Consider the following 17,685-nt stretch of genomic DNA (forward strand, 5'->3'; position numbering starts at 1 on the left):
GCAAAACAAGGATATGCGCTGACAACTGTTTTAAACAATAATACTAGTCTAGTGACATTGGACTTTTCCAAACCATTAAATTTTGAAACCTTTGATTATAATGAAATGCAAAACATTGATTTGAATAATATTAATGTATCAACTGACCACACACTAGACCTTAATTCGGAAGAAAAAGCCAAAATACTAGAAATTTGTGAAGAATATTCGGACATTTTCTACCAAGAAAATACTCCCTTGACATTAACCAGCAAAATACGACAGGATATACGTACGACTGACCGGTGTACACAAAATCTCATCGATATCCTTTCATTCATAAAAAGGATGTCGAAGACCAAATTAAACAAATGCTTGACTCTAAAATAATTAGGCCTAGTAACTCACCATGGTCGTCACCTATATGGGTTGTTCCCAAGAAGGTTGACGCTACTGGCAAACAGAAATGGAGAGTAGTCATCGACTATCGTAAACTTAACGAAAAGACGATTGACGATAAATAGCCTCTCCCTAATATTCGGCGGCTTCCGCCAAATCGAGATGGAAGAAAAGGACATAGAGAAAACAGCCTTTAATACAGAAAACGGACATTACGAGTTCCTGAGGATGCCATTTGGGCTGAAGAACGCACCAGCCACGTTCGAAAGGGTGATAGATAACATCCTAAGAGGCATATAAAACGAAAAATATCTCGCCCACCTAGACGACATCATCATTTTCTCAACTTCACTTCAGGAGCACATGGGAGTTTTAAGATTCAACTCGATAAGGCTGAATTTCTAAGAATAGAGGTGGCCTATTTAGGACACACAATTACTCCCGAAGGTGTCAAACCCAATCCTGACAAAATAAATGGCATCAAAAACTTTCCATTACCCAAAACAACAAAACAAATAAAAGTTTTCCTTGGACTGTTAGGTTACTACCGACGTTTTATTCCAAATTTTGACAAAGTTACAAAACCATTCACCAAATGTTTGAAAAAGGGTGCCAAGATTGAACACAATGACGAATTTTTGACTTGTTTCGAAACCTGCAAAAATCTTTCAATAAACGAACCAATACTCCAGTACCCTGACTTCACAAGAACGTTTAACCTGACAGCAGATGCCTCAAATGTAGCTTTGGGAGCGGTCCTTTCACAAAGCCCTATAGGAAAAGATCTACCGGTGGCTTTCGCGTCACGAACCCTTAACGATTCTGAACAGAAATATTCAGTAATCGAAAAGGAATTATTAGCCATTGTATGGACAACAAATTACTTCAGACCATACCTATACGAACGAAAATTTAATATTATTACTAATCACATACCACTTCAGTGGTTATTTTCATTAAAAGATCCACATTCAAAATTGATGAGGTGGAGAATCAAACTCGAAGAATACCAATTTTCGATCATTTATAAGAAGGGGAAATTAAATACGAACGCGGACGCACTTTTCCCTGTAGAAATTCATAAAAAGGAAACCAGATCATTTTGGGATGAACTAGATGAAATAATAGTTGAATCCTCACGTCTGGGCAACCCAACCACTTCCTTTGGAATACAACCTGTACCAATAAGTCAAACAGACCAAATTTTGAACACTATATGCCAACCGTCCAATGACATTCTAACGATTGGTGAACCTGTACAGGACATAGACGACTTTTCCATGATTGTCAATATTGGTAGTGACCACAATGACACAGTGAATAATACAAACGACTACTCTATCGGAAGTAACCAAACACTTATCGTTAATGACCAACCATCTACCGAAAATAATCAATCAATTACTGAAAATACTCGACCAATAATCGAAAACAACAATGAAATACCCCCTGTCAACCAAGACGACGAAAACCATACCATCCACTCTAACGCTGATCAACATCCCATTATAAACATCCCAATTGTAGATTACGCTGTCAATTACGGGCAAAATCAAATTGTTATAACATCAGTTCTACATTCACCTGCAAAAACTAAAATAATAATTTTATTCGAAGAGAAAAAACGCATACTAGTTCAGCTTTCAAAAAATAATTTTGAAAAGGACGTAATATATTTCATTAAGGAATATATTAGTCCTGATATTCAATACCACTTGTATTTTAAGAATCCTGAAATATATGAACCATTTTCAGTTATTCTACAAACATATTTTAAAAATTCATCTATCAAGTTTGAAAAATGTTCAAAGAAGCTGATATATATTACGAGAAAAAATGATATCAAGGAAACCATTAAAAACTATCACGAAGGTGAATCTAATCATTGTGGTATAGATGAAACCCTACAAAGAATCAAAGAAAAGTACTATTGGCCAAATATGGAAAGTTCCATACAAACTTTCACAAATGAATGTGAACTATGTCAACAATGCAAATACGACAGAAACCCTGTCAAAATGCAAATTAATGTTACTCCAAAAGCCGCAAAACCATTTGAAATTTCCAAAAATCAAAATGCTCAACCATCATAGATAGCTTTTCTAAATACGCCCAATCTTATATCCTGAACGCAACGACAGGTACAGAAATCGCTAACAACTTAATACGTTATTTTTCCCATCATGGCGTACCCAAACAAATTATTCTAGACAATTGAACCGAATTTAAAAATTCCGTAATTACTGAACTTTTAGGACTTCATAAAATCAAAGTCCACTTCTGTTCCCCAAATCACCCCCAGTCGAATGGAATTATTGAACGATTTCATTCAACTATTATCGAACATTTACGACTACTTAATACAAAAGGGTTTTCAAAAACACCTATTAAAATGAAAATGATTTACGCGATCTTAGCTTATAATCATTCAATTCATTCCGCTACCAAACTCAAACCAATTGATATCATCTGTTCAATATCTGTTCAATATCTGTTTTTCCGTTAACCAGCTGTCACACCCCTACGAACGACAACCCTCAGAAGTCGAAACTTGTGCGAGCTAAGGAATAACGAGGTCTTACCTTTTAACGTGTGATTCCTAACACGGTTATATGTCATAAATGGACATATAACCTCCAATGAACCATTCGATATTAAACTCGATCAAATCTTATTGAATGACTATATATCGCAATTCAGAGAACGAGCAAAATTGTTATACTCTCAAATTAATGCTAGTTTAGTTAAAAAGAAACAACAAATTACTGAGAAAATTAATAAAAATAGAGACGACCCGGCAATATTTGAAACTAAACAGAAAGTTTACACCAAAAAACATCTGAGACAAAAGAACGCGAATAAATTCTTAAATTAAAACGACTAACAAACGCAGAAAAGTGATATCCACCGCGAAACATGCAAAGGTACACATGGACAATATAAAACGACCACTTAGACGACTTTATTCATTCGACAACTAACACTTGCTCATCATTGCAGATTACCCGGAATTTTAGCGATACCAGATAACGTTCAAAAACCTTAAAAACAATCCTGGGTTAATTCCGGTCAAACATTGCACCGCAAAGGTCAGAGAATATTATCGTTCTATCATACACTACTATGATTTGAATCCCATCATATCAGAAATCAATAGATTTAAAATGAAATCTGAAAATCTTGTGAATTTGATATCGAAAAATTCACAATATGAAAAAGATACGGCCAACTACTTGTAAATATTAAAAATATTTTACGTCGAAAATAAAGTGATAGAACCAATTCCTCATCCGATGAGAAATAAAAGAGGAATAATCAATGGGTTAGGATTGATTTTCAAAGCAATTAGTGGCAATTTAGATGCAAGCGATGGCGAACGCTACGAAAAACTTATTCAAGAACTAAAGCAAAATCAAGATAAATTGTCATCGAACATAATAAGGCAAAATTCTCTCGCCATCTCTCTAAATGATAAATTCAACAATACCATTCAGCAAATAAATCATAACGAGAAATTGATTGAAATAAAAATCAATCAAATTTCTGAAATTATCAAAAATAAAGTTTATCGAGAAAATTCAGATTTCATTATCAACTCTATTCTACAAGACATTGAAAACTCAATACCTTTTGCAAAAATCGAAATGATGCATCCAAGTATCATGAAAACCAAAGACCTTTTACGGGAAATAACTGCTGTTTAAAATGGATTGAAGAAAAATCAACTACCAGTTGAAATCAGGCTTGAGAATATTATGGTGATTGAAAAATTGATTAAGGTAGATTGTTACCTACTGAATAACAAAATCACATACATCCTTCGCATACCTATAACACACCCCATAGAACTGAACCTCCAACTATCTCTACTCAATTCCTATACCAAATGAGAGTCATTTTAAGGCAATAATTCCAGAAAATAAGTACCCTTTGAAAAACGAATTGTACTACTCATTCATGGGCGACCCTTGTATGAAAGTACTTCCACTATTCTACATCCGTGAACCGGTCGAACTATTGGAAATTGGAGCCAAAAATCCCTGCGAAATCCAACTGATGAACATTGAGGACCATGCCGTATGCTAAAAGATGCGATTGGAAATTAATCAACCAATATTCAAACGATTAGAAGAGTCAAACCAATGGATTGGACTCTTACCTACCGAAGAAACAGTTAGACTAAAATGTCACCAGCAAGAAGAAGCCATCAAAGTCAAAAGTTCATACCTAGTCGACATCCCAAATACTTGCCAGATATCGGCAAATCAAGAAGTTATCATCAATTATCAGCAGATCGATACCCAAAGCCCACCCATCCTGTTTCCCGATTCAGATATACAAGAAATTCCAAGAGAGAAGTTTAACTTGGGCCTTCACTTGAACAATGTAAACTTGGATGAGCTGCATGAAATCAGAACAGGGTTCATAGAAAACTGCCTTGCACTTCAAGAAAAATCTCTAAGCTATACACCCAGTGCTTGGACAATTATAGTTTATGGGATTCTAGCAGTTGCCATATACCAGAAGATTAGAGACATCAATCCGCCTTCCAGAAGAAGCCCCCAGTAATCCGTAGAGTTGCAGAATATTCAACTTCTTCAGTAATCCTCCGAAGTTGAATCTGTGAGGGGAGGAATTACATCGTACCACCTTAAGGGAGAAGAGATTATCCAGCATCGCTGACGCCATTTTATGCTAATGTTGCTGAATCGACCTGAAGACTGAACTCCATTTATAAATTAGTCGGTTGCTAGATTTCATACAGTAAACATCTCTGTAATTCCGAATTTTCACAGTTTGTAATAAAAATATATTTTTTAAAAAGTGACTTTGCGTGTACGTTGATACATTCCTGGAAAAAAACGCTTCTTTGACCAACATTTTACCGTCTGCCATTCATGCAACTGGAAGGCTAGGTTACACAATCCACAAAAAAATAATTGGCAGACGGTTACATGGTGTTCTTACTAAAGCATTAATATTTCATTCAACGAAAAAAATAGTTAACTATAATCAATTTTTTACCTCCTGCCAAGCACAACGTAGACTAACAGTAACATGAAATGAACGAATTTTCAGAAGGCAGAGGATTTGCCGGTCGAATAATTACTTAGAGGCATTAGTTAATCAACAATTTCTTCACAGTGTCTCTGAACCATTTTTTACCGTATGAAATTTGATAAGATATAAACTTCAGTATTAAAAATACAGAGGAATATTAATGGCAGACGAATAGACCGTGTTTATACAACAGAAAAATATTTTTTAATTTGTTAAAAAAATTAATAACTTTTACCGACATTTTACCGTTTGACAAATTGTCAATCGGCAGACGAATAGATCGTGTTAATACAACTGAAAAATATTTTGTAATTTGCAGAAAAAAAGTAATAACTTTGACCAAAGTTTTACCGTCTGCCGTTGTTTCCCTGCAATATATAATTATTAAGTAGAGAAACTTTCAATTGGCAGAAGAATCGACCGTGTTTAGATGAGAGTGGTAGACAATTTGTGATGACACAAGTGTCAATGTTACTTCACAATTGGGTTTTGAAAACAATTGCAGATTCATAAATGCCACATAAATCTGCCGGACTTTTAGCTTTCAGCTTTGCGCTGGTTTACCTGCATTCCATGCCTCAACCGGCTGTTATTTTACACCAGATTTTTACAAAAAAAGGTAAAAAAACCTTTGTCGATTTCAATAGGCAACGAACATTTTGAAAAAGCTTCTGCAGACTTGGCGAATTCTTTTTTGGTTGCTAATAATCGAAGAATTTGTGTGCCATATGTATGCAACCACCAAAAATAAGTTATCCAAAGTCTCAAGAATGAAGCGAGAGTTCGAATATTTGAAAGACATTACGGAGTGATAGATGACATGGAGTCTTTCAAGAAACAAGTTTCATCGTTTGACGCATCCAGTCTACCACCATGTGCCAAAGAGTTACAGCAACAAATTCAAAGAACAGCATATCGTCGGCCTGAGATGCAAATGTCCTAACTCCACTTTATGCCGAAATCGAGCTTTCGCTGCCCTCTGGTAGTCAAACGACCACCTCATCTATTGACAGTCGTTCTATTTTCAAAATACCACTCTTCGCGCTCAAATTTACGAAACGCGTTTGGCGAATCTCCACTGCAGTCAAATTCAATAAGCAAATTGCTGAACTCCCAGTTTCAACACAGAGAGCAAAGTTTGTGTGTATGTCTTCTCTTATGTGTTGAAATGTACATTCAAAAGTAGATAATATTATTCAAAATGAATCTTGGTGATTTAAGAAGCATTCAAAAAATAGTTTCAGTTGAAATATCTAGTAATTCTTCATTCAATTTCACCGCAAATTGGTTGGTGAGGAGTTAGGCCATCTTCGGTCTTCTGTAGACAGGAGTTTGGTAATCTGCTCTCCAAATTGAATTCAATGTTGCTGGCTCTATTTGGAATCTATGTTATCAACTTTCAGTAAAAATTAACCCACGATGGTTCGTCATTATTGACTGTATCTTTTACAGAATGAACAAACAATCAAGATCATATAGAATACTCACCATGGCGGGTGTCAATTCACAAAATTCATTCAATATAGAAAATAACATAAACCGGGCTAACATTCAAACCACGTTTAGTTCGACACGGTCTTCGAAAAAAATATCATTTATCAAACCGACAACATCTACTTGCACTAATATAATGAATTTGGATTCTTTACCTCCTGATTACCTACTGAAAATGTAGTATTCTTTAAGGCATACGATATTCAAGTAGATAAAATGGTTGAAAATAATGATCTTGATGCAATATTAACATCTGGAGCTTAAATTTCTGATGATTTGATATTGCAAGCAGCTGATGAAAAAATAAATCTACTGAATTGTATTTATGAACAAGAAAACTTTTTTCGTGGTCTGAATGGTATTCAAGAACCTGATACTCATCAAGAACTTGCCATTGAAGAAGTTAATACTCGAGAACCTGCTACTCATGAACCTGTTACTCAAAAACCTGCTACTTTAGGACCTGCTAATATTCAAGTACCTGATACGTTACTTCCTGACACTTTAGTACCTGATACTCTGGAAACTGATACTCACAAATATTATGAACACAACAATGAAGAGCATGGAAATGATAACCAAGAGCCTAATTCTCATTCTGATTCTAACGACCAGACATACGAACAAAGGGAGAGTGACATGGAAATTGATTCCAGTGGCAAAGAAGATCGAGAAGAAAAGCCAAGAAATGAGAAAGCGCAGAAAAAGAAGACATATAGATCGAGCAACCTGGAAAAAAACAAGAATAAATTGAATAGACAATCTGGAAAGGAATGTTTTGGAAAAAAGCAGAAGAAGGAATGGGATTTTAATGTACTGAAAGGAGCCAAAATGATGGGAGCAAGGTGCAACAGTGGGGAAAAATCAGCCTTGAAATGTAAAGGAATATCAGATCAACAGAGGATACAAATATTCTAAACATTTTGAAAACTTTCGTGGAGTGAGAAGAGAATTTTTCTCTTAGTACTAGTTGAAAAACTGCCAATCAAGAGAGCTAGAGATCGAAAAGTTGAGAACGAATCAAGAAGAGAATTTCCATACATGTATTATCTAGAAAAAACTACTAGAATCAGATTATCGAATCTATTCGACCAGGAAGAGCAACAGGCGATCCCACTGTGACTAATATAACAACGTATAACGAAAATGGCATCATGTATAAAATCTGTCATTCTGAGACCTGGAAACAATTACCATGCAGAAAGATAAGAAAATTTGGAATTATAATGACTTGCCACTGATGTATCCTAATCCTATACCCATAAAAAATGAGAAATTTCAGGATCTCATGAGCCTCAAAGTATCGTCATGGTTTGTAGAAGTTCACTATTCCTCAATTTCAGTTTCAGAGTTGTATGAATAAAGATCCTTATATATAATTTCCCATTATTATTTTCTTCACAGATATGAAGTAACCTAACTCCACAATAGTGCCTACACAGCTCTTGAATATGACCTATCTTCTATTTTTAATGGAAAACCTTCACTTTATCATGAGAAAAGTCATAACCCTAATAATATCATAGTATTAATCATCACTTGACAGAAAAAAAAATCAAGTTTCACTTTATTTGGGAAATGAGAAGTTTTTTGTCTCTCCTGTAAAATTTGTATTTTTGGAGTTAGGACATTTGCATCTTAGGCCGACGATATATCTCAAACATGTGGACCAATTATTTTGAAAGAATTCCATCTCAATTAGACCCATTGAATTATGGCTGGTGTCACAATGGTAATGAACAGTATTCATTTAACTGGTTCGAAGGACCTGTTACGCCCGAAAACATTCAAGAAAATTATATCAACATCTGCAGGTATGTAAGTATTTAAGAAATAATGAGAACTCAATGAAATGAAAATCCAGCATGAAAATATCGAAAATACTACCTTACGTAATTGATAGAATCTAAATAAATGTAGTAGCATATGTTCACGTATCTTTATATAATTTTGCATTTTTTTCACAACCTTTGAACTGTATCACGAATATCGATTATTAGATTGCTACCTTATTTTTGTTGTAGATCCTACTGAATTTGCTCAGCTCAATGATGCGGAAGTAGCGGATTTGGGAAATGAAAATATTGCTGAAGATTATGGTTATGATAATGATGATGATTCAGAAGGCAGTATAACGAGCCACGTTAGCGTTGGTTTGAATATTTATTAAGAAACCGTTGAATCAGATGAAAGCTATTTATATAGTTTTTATGTCGATATTGTAATAAAAAAATTGTTTATGTATTTCTAAATCTCGTATATTCATCATTATTTATTACTACTTCATCAAAACAACTATTGAAAAAAATTGTAATAGAAGTTGTGTCGTTTTAAGGACAATAAAAGAGATGATGTTAATAAGGGATAAAGCTTTCAAAAGATTCAATGGAACTAAATCAGAAATTCATTTTCAGTTCTATAAGGACATGCGGAACGTCACAAATCAGGCGATTAAGAGAGAAAAGAAGGCATATTTAATTTCAGAGCTCAATAAAAAAAAACAACAAAGATCAAGCCATAAAATCTAATGAGTTCATACCAAATTAAATTAACAGCATTCCAGAGAATTTCAAGAATCTCTCGCAGTTAAATGATTTTTTTGTTAACTCAATTCCTATTAATGAACCACCCCCCGAACTCACCTCTTTCTATACTGACAATAAATTGATAGAATTTACCTTCAAATTTCAAGAAGTACATGAAATGTTCGTTTCTGAAACAATTTCTAATATAAACACAAATGCAATGGGATATGATTTACTGAATATAAAACTCATAAAAATGTGCTGTCCACATATAATTCCATATGTAACACATATTGTGAATTTTTGTCTGAAAAATAATATTTTTCCCACGGTATGGAAGAAAGCAATTGTAAAAGTTGTTCCAAAAAAAAATAATCCATCAGAATACAAAGACCTATGCGCCATTAGTTTATTACCAACTTTGTCGAAAGTTCTTAAAAGAGCTATTGAAGTTCAGTTGAAAGAACACATTGACAATTTCTCTATACTTTCAATAACTCAATCCGGATTTCGTAAAGGGCATAGTTGTACAACTGCTTTGTTGCATATAGTGGACGATATTATAAGAGCACGTGACAGAAAAATAATACAGTATTGGTACTTCTTGATTTCAGTAGAGCGTTCGATACTATTAACTTCGATTTAATGTTATTAATTCTTGGCTATATAGGACTCTCTAAAAACGCTATATCACTAATCAGATCGTATCTCACCAACCGTCAACAAAAGGTTACCATAGAAGGAAACAGCTCACAATATTTGAAGTTGATATGTAGAGTGCCACAGGGCTCTATTTTGGGACCCCTTTTGTTTGCTATCTACACATCTCAACTTGCAAAATGTTTAAAATTTTGTAATATACATTTGTATGCAGACGATACCCAGTTGTATTATAGCTTCTCACCTGAAATGATAGATAATGCGTGTACTCAAATCAATACTGACTTAAAATTATTTGTGAAAAATGCTTTTGATCACTGCTTAAATATAAATTGTAGTAAATCCAATGTTATTGTTTTCAGATCAGAAGGCCCTAGAAATGATATTTGCAAATCTGTGAAAGTAGTAGTAAATGATCATGTACTTGGGGTTGTCCCAGAAGCCAAAAGCCTGGGCATAATTTTAGATAAGGATTTGACATTCGAAAGCCAGGTTAATCAGTTTATTCGGCGTGCATATTATTCACTCAAAATTATATATGGACACCGAAATTTCCTACCCATGAAGGTGAAGGCGAATTTGTGTGAATCATTAGTTTTATCTATATTCAATTATGCTGATGTTTTGTATGGTCCATGTTTAACCAACCAATTCAAGAAAAAGATACAAAAGTTCAGAATTCCTGCCTACGGTTAATTTTTGGTATAAGAAGAAGAGAAAGAATATCACCTAAACTGACGGATACCGGCTGGTTAAATATGAACGACAGGAGAGTGTTACATGCTGCAACTTTGTTTCACAAAATAATTAATAGTAAAGTGCCGTCTTACTTACACCAGAAAATCACTTTTAGAACTGATGTGCATAATATTAATGTAAGGTATAAAGGCCGACTAACTTCGCCATCCTTTCGCACAGAGTTCTTCAGAAGGAGTTTCAGCTACCAGATCTGTGCAATTTATAATGACATTCCCGAGCCCATGAAACGAGATGACTTCAATCATTTTAATATCAATTTCAAACGATTCTTATTATCTTCAAACTATTAATGACCCAATAACTACCTACCTATTACATTATTATTATTATTATCCACTGAAATTGATGAAAATCTCCTATGAAGTAACATTGACACTTGTGTTGCGTCCGCCTATACTTAAAACATTGCCAATTTGTCTGCCAACAGTTGTCTCAGGATATTTTAATTATGGAACTTCATTACATTCAAGAGGCAAACGGTAAAAAATGATTCAAAGACACTGTAAAAAAATTGTTAACTAACTAATGCTTATAAATTATTTATACACCGGCAAACCGTCTGCCTTGTGAAAATTCGTTCATTTCATGCTACTGTTAGTCTACGCTGTGCTTGGCAGACGGTAAAAAAATTATTTTATTTAACCATTTTTTTGTAAAATGAAAAATTTATGCTTCAGTCAGAATACCATATAACCATCTGCCAATTATTTTTTTTGTGGGTTGTGTAACCTAGCCTTCCAGTTGCATGAATGGCAGACGGTAAAATGTTGGTCAAAGAAGCTTTTTTTTATGCAAACTAGAGTTGATGTTCAAGCATGTGTAACATGGGAAAAAATTCGTTCAGAGCATAATACTCTCGCTTGTGACTGTAAATATGTCCTCTGAAAAAGACATACGGTGAAAAATGGGGTCAAAATTTCTGTCACGGGCTCCCGGTCTATGAGTTTTGTACTGTTCGCATTGATGCTGTTCATAATTTTCCAAATTCAAATTTTTTGACTCTTTTCAGCTAATTACTATATGATGTCGTTAGGCGACTTTCGGCCAATTTTTCTCTACGAATTCAAATTGAAGCAAAGCGCTGTCGAAACAGACCGAAAAATCAAGCAGACATTTGGCAATGATATTGTTAATGATAGCACTGTTCGACTTTGGTTTGTGGAATTTTGTTTCGGAGATTTTAGCTTCGAAGATGAGCCTCGTAGTGGTCGACCTACAGTAATCCAGGACGTTGATTTGAGGATCCTGGTGGAGACTGACCCGTCAAAAACGGTGCATAGAATGGCTGAAGAACCAGTGTCAGCTGGGTATATTTGGTCGAGTGTGAATAGGTGTGAGCCACAATGAACCCTTGAGGGTTGCGGTGGAGGGTCGAATAGACCCCCGCACTTTAGACCTCATCCAACCTAACCACCGGCAGCCATCACTGGTCAACAGAAGAGGCCCGATCCTGTTCAACTACAATGTCCGGCCTGACGTTCCCCAAATCACCGTTCGAAAATTAAACGAATTGTGCGTCGAAGTTCAGCCCCAACTACCATACTCTCCAGACCTTTCGCCAAACAACCACCACATTTTCTTTGTCACTGGTATAACCTTCGCCAATTAGGACCAGGCAAAAACGGCCTTCGTCGACTCAATCGAATCCCGAGCAATTTTTTTTTTTTGCTGACGGAATCCTGTGAAGATTCCTGTACTGACGCCTGTCGTCCCTTCGTGGCAGTAGCCAGGGGAGTAGTTGTTTTCTGATAGGCGTCAGTCCATTCAACCTACTGTGCAGGTATATCCGAGACTGGCTTGAACGTTTGAAGTTCATTTCTTTAGATTTGTTTACTGCCAGTATTCAAGCATAGCCCACTGACTGTTAAGAAAGTTTTTCTTCCTCATTCAGAGGAATTGGGCAAATTTCGGAAATGCAGTTGGTTAGTACCTCGTCCACTAGATGGAGTGACATTTTGTTGTTCGCTCCAACTTAGGAAGAGGAATGAAATACTCTGAAAGAATACCGATTTTCAATTATGGAATATCATTGACTTTAGGTCGATTATGACCACTATTTTGCATTGACGAGTGGCTAATGAGCCCGAAACCAGTTTGTTGCGAGTGTGCCCGTTCCAATATTGAAGGTCGACTCTTTCAGTTGTATTGCCAATTGCATATGCAGGAAAATTTTCTGTGAAGATTCCTGCACTGACGTCTGTCCGATATGATCCAACGCCCTTCGTGGCAGTAGTCAGAGGAGTAGTTGTTTTCTGATAGGCGTCAGTCCATTCAACCTACTGTGCAGGTATATCCGAGACTGGCTTGAAAGTTTGAAGTTCATTTCTTCAGATTAACAACTTTTGAAACAACCTTATATTCTCTGAAAATACAAGCCCAACAAATTAGTTTTTGTGTATATTGAGTGTGTACCTACTCAGTTTCATCCTCTAGAACTTCCATCCGAACAATAATGACAATTACCTCGGTTTACAGTACCGGTAAAAACATTCTGCTGTGAAAAAGAGTTGAATGAAAAAAATTGTTTCGTTGGGAAATAGAATGGGTGAATTTAAATGAATCACATATGTTCACAGTTCAAAAATCTAGGTCAATGACGAAATCTTATGTTTATTTTGTGTAGTGCAATTATACATACCTCCTATCTTCTCATTAAAAACAACAACACAACACGAACTGTTTCACTTCAAGTGAACTCTCCAAAATACAATATAAGAATGATATTAGTGGTATCTAAGGAGAATCAGATATATATATATTAGACAGTGGCGTATCTGCCTCAGTAATATAAACCGAATGCTGCTAAAGAATTCCTGCGTAATTGGAATTCGATAACGATAAAATCAATTGAGCATTTCTGCCTGCTTGTTTTTTGTATCATAATGCCGCATCAATTCTCAATGAATGTAAGTATGTTCATAACTATTGATTTCGATTTTAGAATAGATACCTAAGAAAAAAAAAAGATTTCAGCCTTCTACTTCTCTAGCTCTAGATTGTTTCCTTCCTTCCTTTGGAAAATCTTTCTCTTCAATCACCTCGTTCATTAATGAAAACCGTATAGAAATTCATTCGGTAGTTTTTGAGTTCATCTTGTAAAGAGAGACAAAAGCAGCAGGCGAATTTTGTTATATAATTTTCTGAGATACATCATCTGAAAAGATTCATTGAATTATTATTATTAAGTATATTTTAGGCCGAATAAACTGAGTTGGGTATTTTTCTACTGATAAAATTCTAGACAGAAACTATCATTATGATAGTGTCACAGTCTTTAGACGGGAATAATACTGAATGTAATTGCTTTTTTCTTGTTGGTCGTATTCTGACCATTGTTTCAACGTTCGTTTGGAATATCCATCATGTTGAAATCATTCACATCAGTTATATTGGGTTTCAGGAATGTGGGGTTGGAATTAACTCGATTTACCATGTCTTTAGGGATCTTTACACGATTGAGTTCTAGCAGAAAATTCGGTTTTCTTGGCATTCATCGAGCAACGCATTTTATGCCTAAAAATTGGTTCAAAATAGTACGAACTGATTCGAGAGGAGTAGATATTCCAATGGCATTTTCTCTCAGACTTAAACGACGCTTTTCAGTCACTATTTCTTTCACTTCAGCAATGTAAAGGTGAGTTGAGGATATTGATGGCCGACCGAAGGGAGGCAAATCTTCCACCACAGCTTCAACCACAATATACTACCCACACGCACGTGTTTTTGATAAAGTCGATTCACCTTCGTAAGACATTAAAAATGAATTCTTTTTTGGGTATTTTTGTCATTGTGGAAATCGCAAAACACTTTCAAGCATAATTACATTAAGGACGCATTTGATAATACGTCGTTAGAATCAATCATCCAGGAGTCAAGGAGAAGAGGGATCGACAAGACAAGCTGTAGGTGTATAGACTGCATGCTTAGAAGAAGATTGGTATATACAAACATTATGAGGGAAACAGTCATGGCACGGGTAGCAAGGGGCATTCCTTAGGGGAAGGTTCTGTCCCCTGTGTTATAGAACCTTGTAATGGACGAGCTATTATGTGTCTTGGACCACAATGTGTATAAGGCACTGGGCTATGCAGACGACTTAGTCATCTTAGTCCAGGGTAAATACAATAATATACTGGAAGGATGCATGCAGCAGGCCCTGAATATTATAACAAGATGGACCGAAGAAGAAGGGCTCAACATAAGCCCATCCAAATCGACCACAGTAGCACTCACCAAGAGGAATAAAACGGAGGGTCTCGGACCTCAAAACTTCGAGGTGAAGAAATACAAGTGTCGGGGGAGGTTAAATATCTGGGAGTAATCCTAGATTCCAAACTGACCTGGAACCAACACTTGGACAGGATGAAGAGGAAAGCGGAGGTAGCACTGATGCTCGCTAGACACACCCAAAGAAAAACATGGGGGCTAAAACCAGACATGGTGTATTGGCTTTACGATGGTGGTTGAACCCATGATAACATACGCATCTCTGGTCTGGTGGCCAAAGATGTAGCATGCGACCACCATCAACAAACTAGGCAAGGTGCAAAGACTTGCATGTTTGGGAATGACGGAAGCAATGAGAACTACCCCAACAGCTGCATTGGAGACACTCCTGAATCTACCTCCTTTACACTTAGTGATAATGGGGGAGGCAAGGATGGGCCAATTCATACTGGAAAACTCACCGAATTACAAAAGATCGGACTAAACAGAAATTTCAGAACAAGTGGAGGAGCACATATTGAATTTGTGCACGGACCACATGACACCGAAGTACATCTTCAACACAAACTTCACGACCAAAGGCATAAGCCGTGAAGAGTGGAAGACCATTGGTCATTTCGAAAATATGTTTGGAAAAAACATCTGGTACACAGGTGGATCGAAGAGGTAGAGGTGGAATATACCGAGCGGATAGAAATTTAAACTACAGTTATGCGCTAGTACTATACACATCCGTCTTTCAGGCGGAAGTGTATGCTATCTTGCAGTGTGCAAGGCTTATTGAATTGAGACCCCAAAGAAATGAGCGGATCAATATTTTTACAGACAGCAAGAGCGCACTAGGGGCTCTGATAAACCCGAAGTTGACATCAAAACTGGTCTGGGAAAGTCATGAAGAACTGAATGAACACGAACAAATTAACTTTGTACTGGGTGCCAGGGCATTCGGGAATCACAGGTAATGATAAAGCTGATGAATGCGCTAGACGTGGATCATCAACTTCATATATAGGTCCTGAACCAGCTCTGGGGGTACCAAAATCATTGATACGAAACCAGATTAGGACATGGACCAATGAGAAGCACACAGAGTACTGGACAAAAGTACCTGGCAACAAACATAGTAGAAACTTTATTAGGGAACTGTCCGAGAAAAGAACCGAAGAACTACTTCAATATAGTAGGGACCGGCTCACAATAGTTACAGGGTTACTAACTGGTCATTGTCCGCTTAGAGGACACCTTAGTAAAATAAGGGCTGTATAACGGAGATATCAGCTGCAGATCAAGCAACGAAGGATAGAAACAACTCGCCTGTACAAACTTGTACAGGGAACGAGACTGATGGAATGGGTGTCATGAAAAGATGGGAGGATAAACGCAATAAGCCCAAGAGGCTGCAGTGTTTTCTGGAGACTGAGACTGAATGGAAAAGTCAGACAGCTCCCAAGATACCAAAAAAAAAGCATTATTACGAAATTGAGTACCATTAATTAAATGACAGATGGCGCTCATATTCTGCGTCAGAAGGCAGTTGTGTCAATCAAAAACCAAAAATAATTTCGACAATCCCTTCACGCAGGCTCTTTGACTAACCGATACCCAGTACTTTCTTAACAGAATGTATCTAACTTAGGATCAAAAGCTCTTGGTTGAAAATCTGCTTATCCATTAATAACAGATCTAATAGGAAGGTTCACTGGAATCTCAAATTGAAATGTGATTCATTAATGAGAGCTAAATATACCGCGCAGCTGACGAACTGACAAAATAGGTTTTGATCCATCCCAACCAGCAAAATTGCTTTATAATTCCATGGCGCTGCAATAGTTTTATTTTGTTGGTATTTTATGATAATTACTTCCAAATGCTTATTATTTGTATTAGACGAGCCGTGAAAATGATACAGTTGTAAGTAATAGAAGTGTTTTATAAATTCGTCATAGGAACGTTCATGAAATAAAATTAAAAATCTGTTATAAAATAGTCACAAAATTATTTTAGAAACGTTTTTACAATTAACTTATGAAACATTTTTTCCTATGGAAGTAAATTGTTTTGTATCAGTTTTATAGCAATTTTCTGTGAGGTTTCTATGCTCTTTATAAAACTATTCTGAGATTATTTTATAACTGATTGTTGTAGCTATAATGAAATTAATTTATTGGAATGCTTTCAAACACAATTTTGTTTTCATTACCATATTGTTGTTGTGGATTTGGCCGCGGTAGTGGTGCGCCCGACTCACGATCGGAAGGTCGTGGGTTCGATTCCTGCCTCCACCAGATATTTTTCTCGATAGAATTTATCTGGTTGAAGCTGTGATGATCCTGCAAACGTGTTAGGAATCACACGTTGAAAGGTAATACCTCGTTAGTCCTTAACTCGCACAAGTTTCTCAACTTCTGAGAGTTGTTGTTCGTATGGGGGCTACAACTGATTAACGGAAAAACAGACTTTTTTTTAAACAGATATTGTCACTTTAATGATAATTTTTCAACTATTTCATTGTATGGTATATTTACTACAATTCCAAAACAATAAAATAACTGTTATAAAAATCAAATTGCTTCCGCTAATA

The 17,685-nt window shown here is 36.0% G+C and overlaps 1 protein-coding gene across 2 annotated transcripts in view; it reads right to left on the reverse strand.

Annotated features, from left to right (window-relative positions):
- Window positions 1–13,672, reverse strand: part of LOC111507104 (cytochrome P450 9e2-like) — a 41,586-nt gene extending 27,914 nt beyond the window's left edge. Inside the window, exon 1 of one of the 2 annotated variants that reach the window (XM_074184188.1) lies at window positions 13,516–13,672. The gene's annotated coding sequence lies outside the window, so the exon portion shown is untranslated. The remainder of the gene's footprint in view (window positions 1–13,515) is intronic. The other variant, XM_074184192.1, reaches the window with a different exon arrangement.
- Between the last annotated feature and the right edge of the window lie 4,013 nt (window positions 13,673–17,685).

The sequence above is a fragment of the Leptinotarsa decemlineata genome, unplaced genomic scaffold (assembly GCF_025532065.1).
Source record: "Leptinotarsa decemlineata unplaced genomic scaffold, Ldec_3_MD MMD2_P_RNA_scaffold_2, whole genome shotgun sequence".
Classification (NCBI taxonomy): domain Eukaryota; kingdom Metazoa; phylum Arthropoda; class Insecta; order Coleoptera; family Chrysomelidae; genus Leptinotarsa; species Leptinotarsa decemlineata.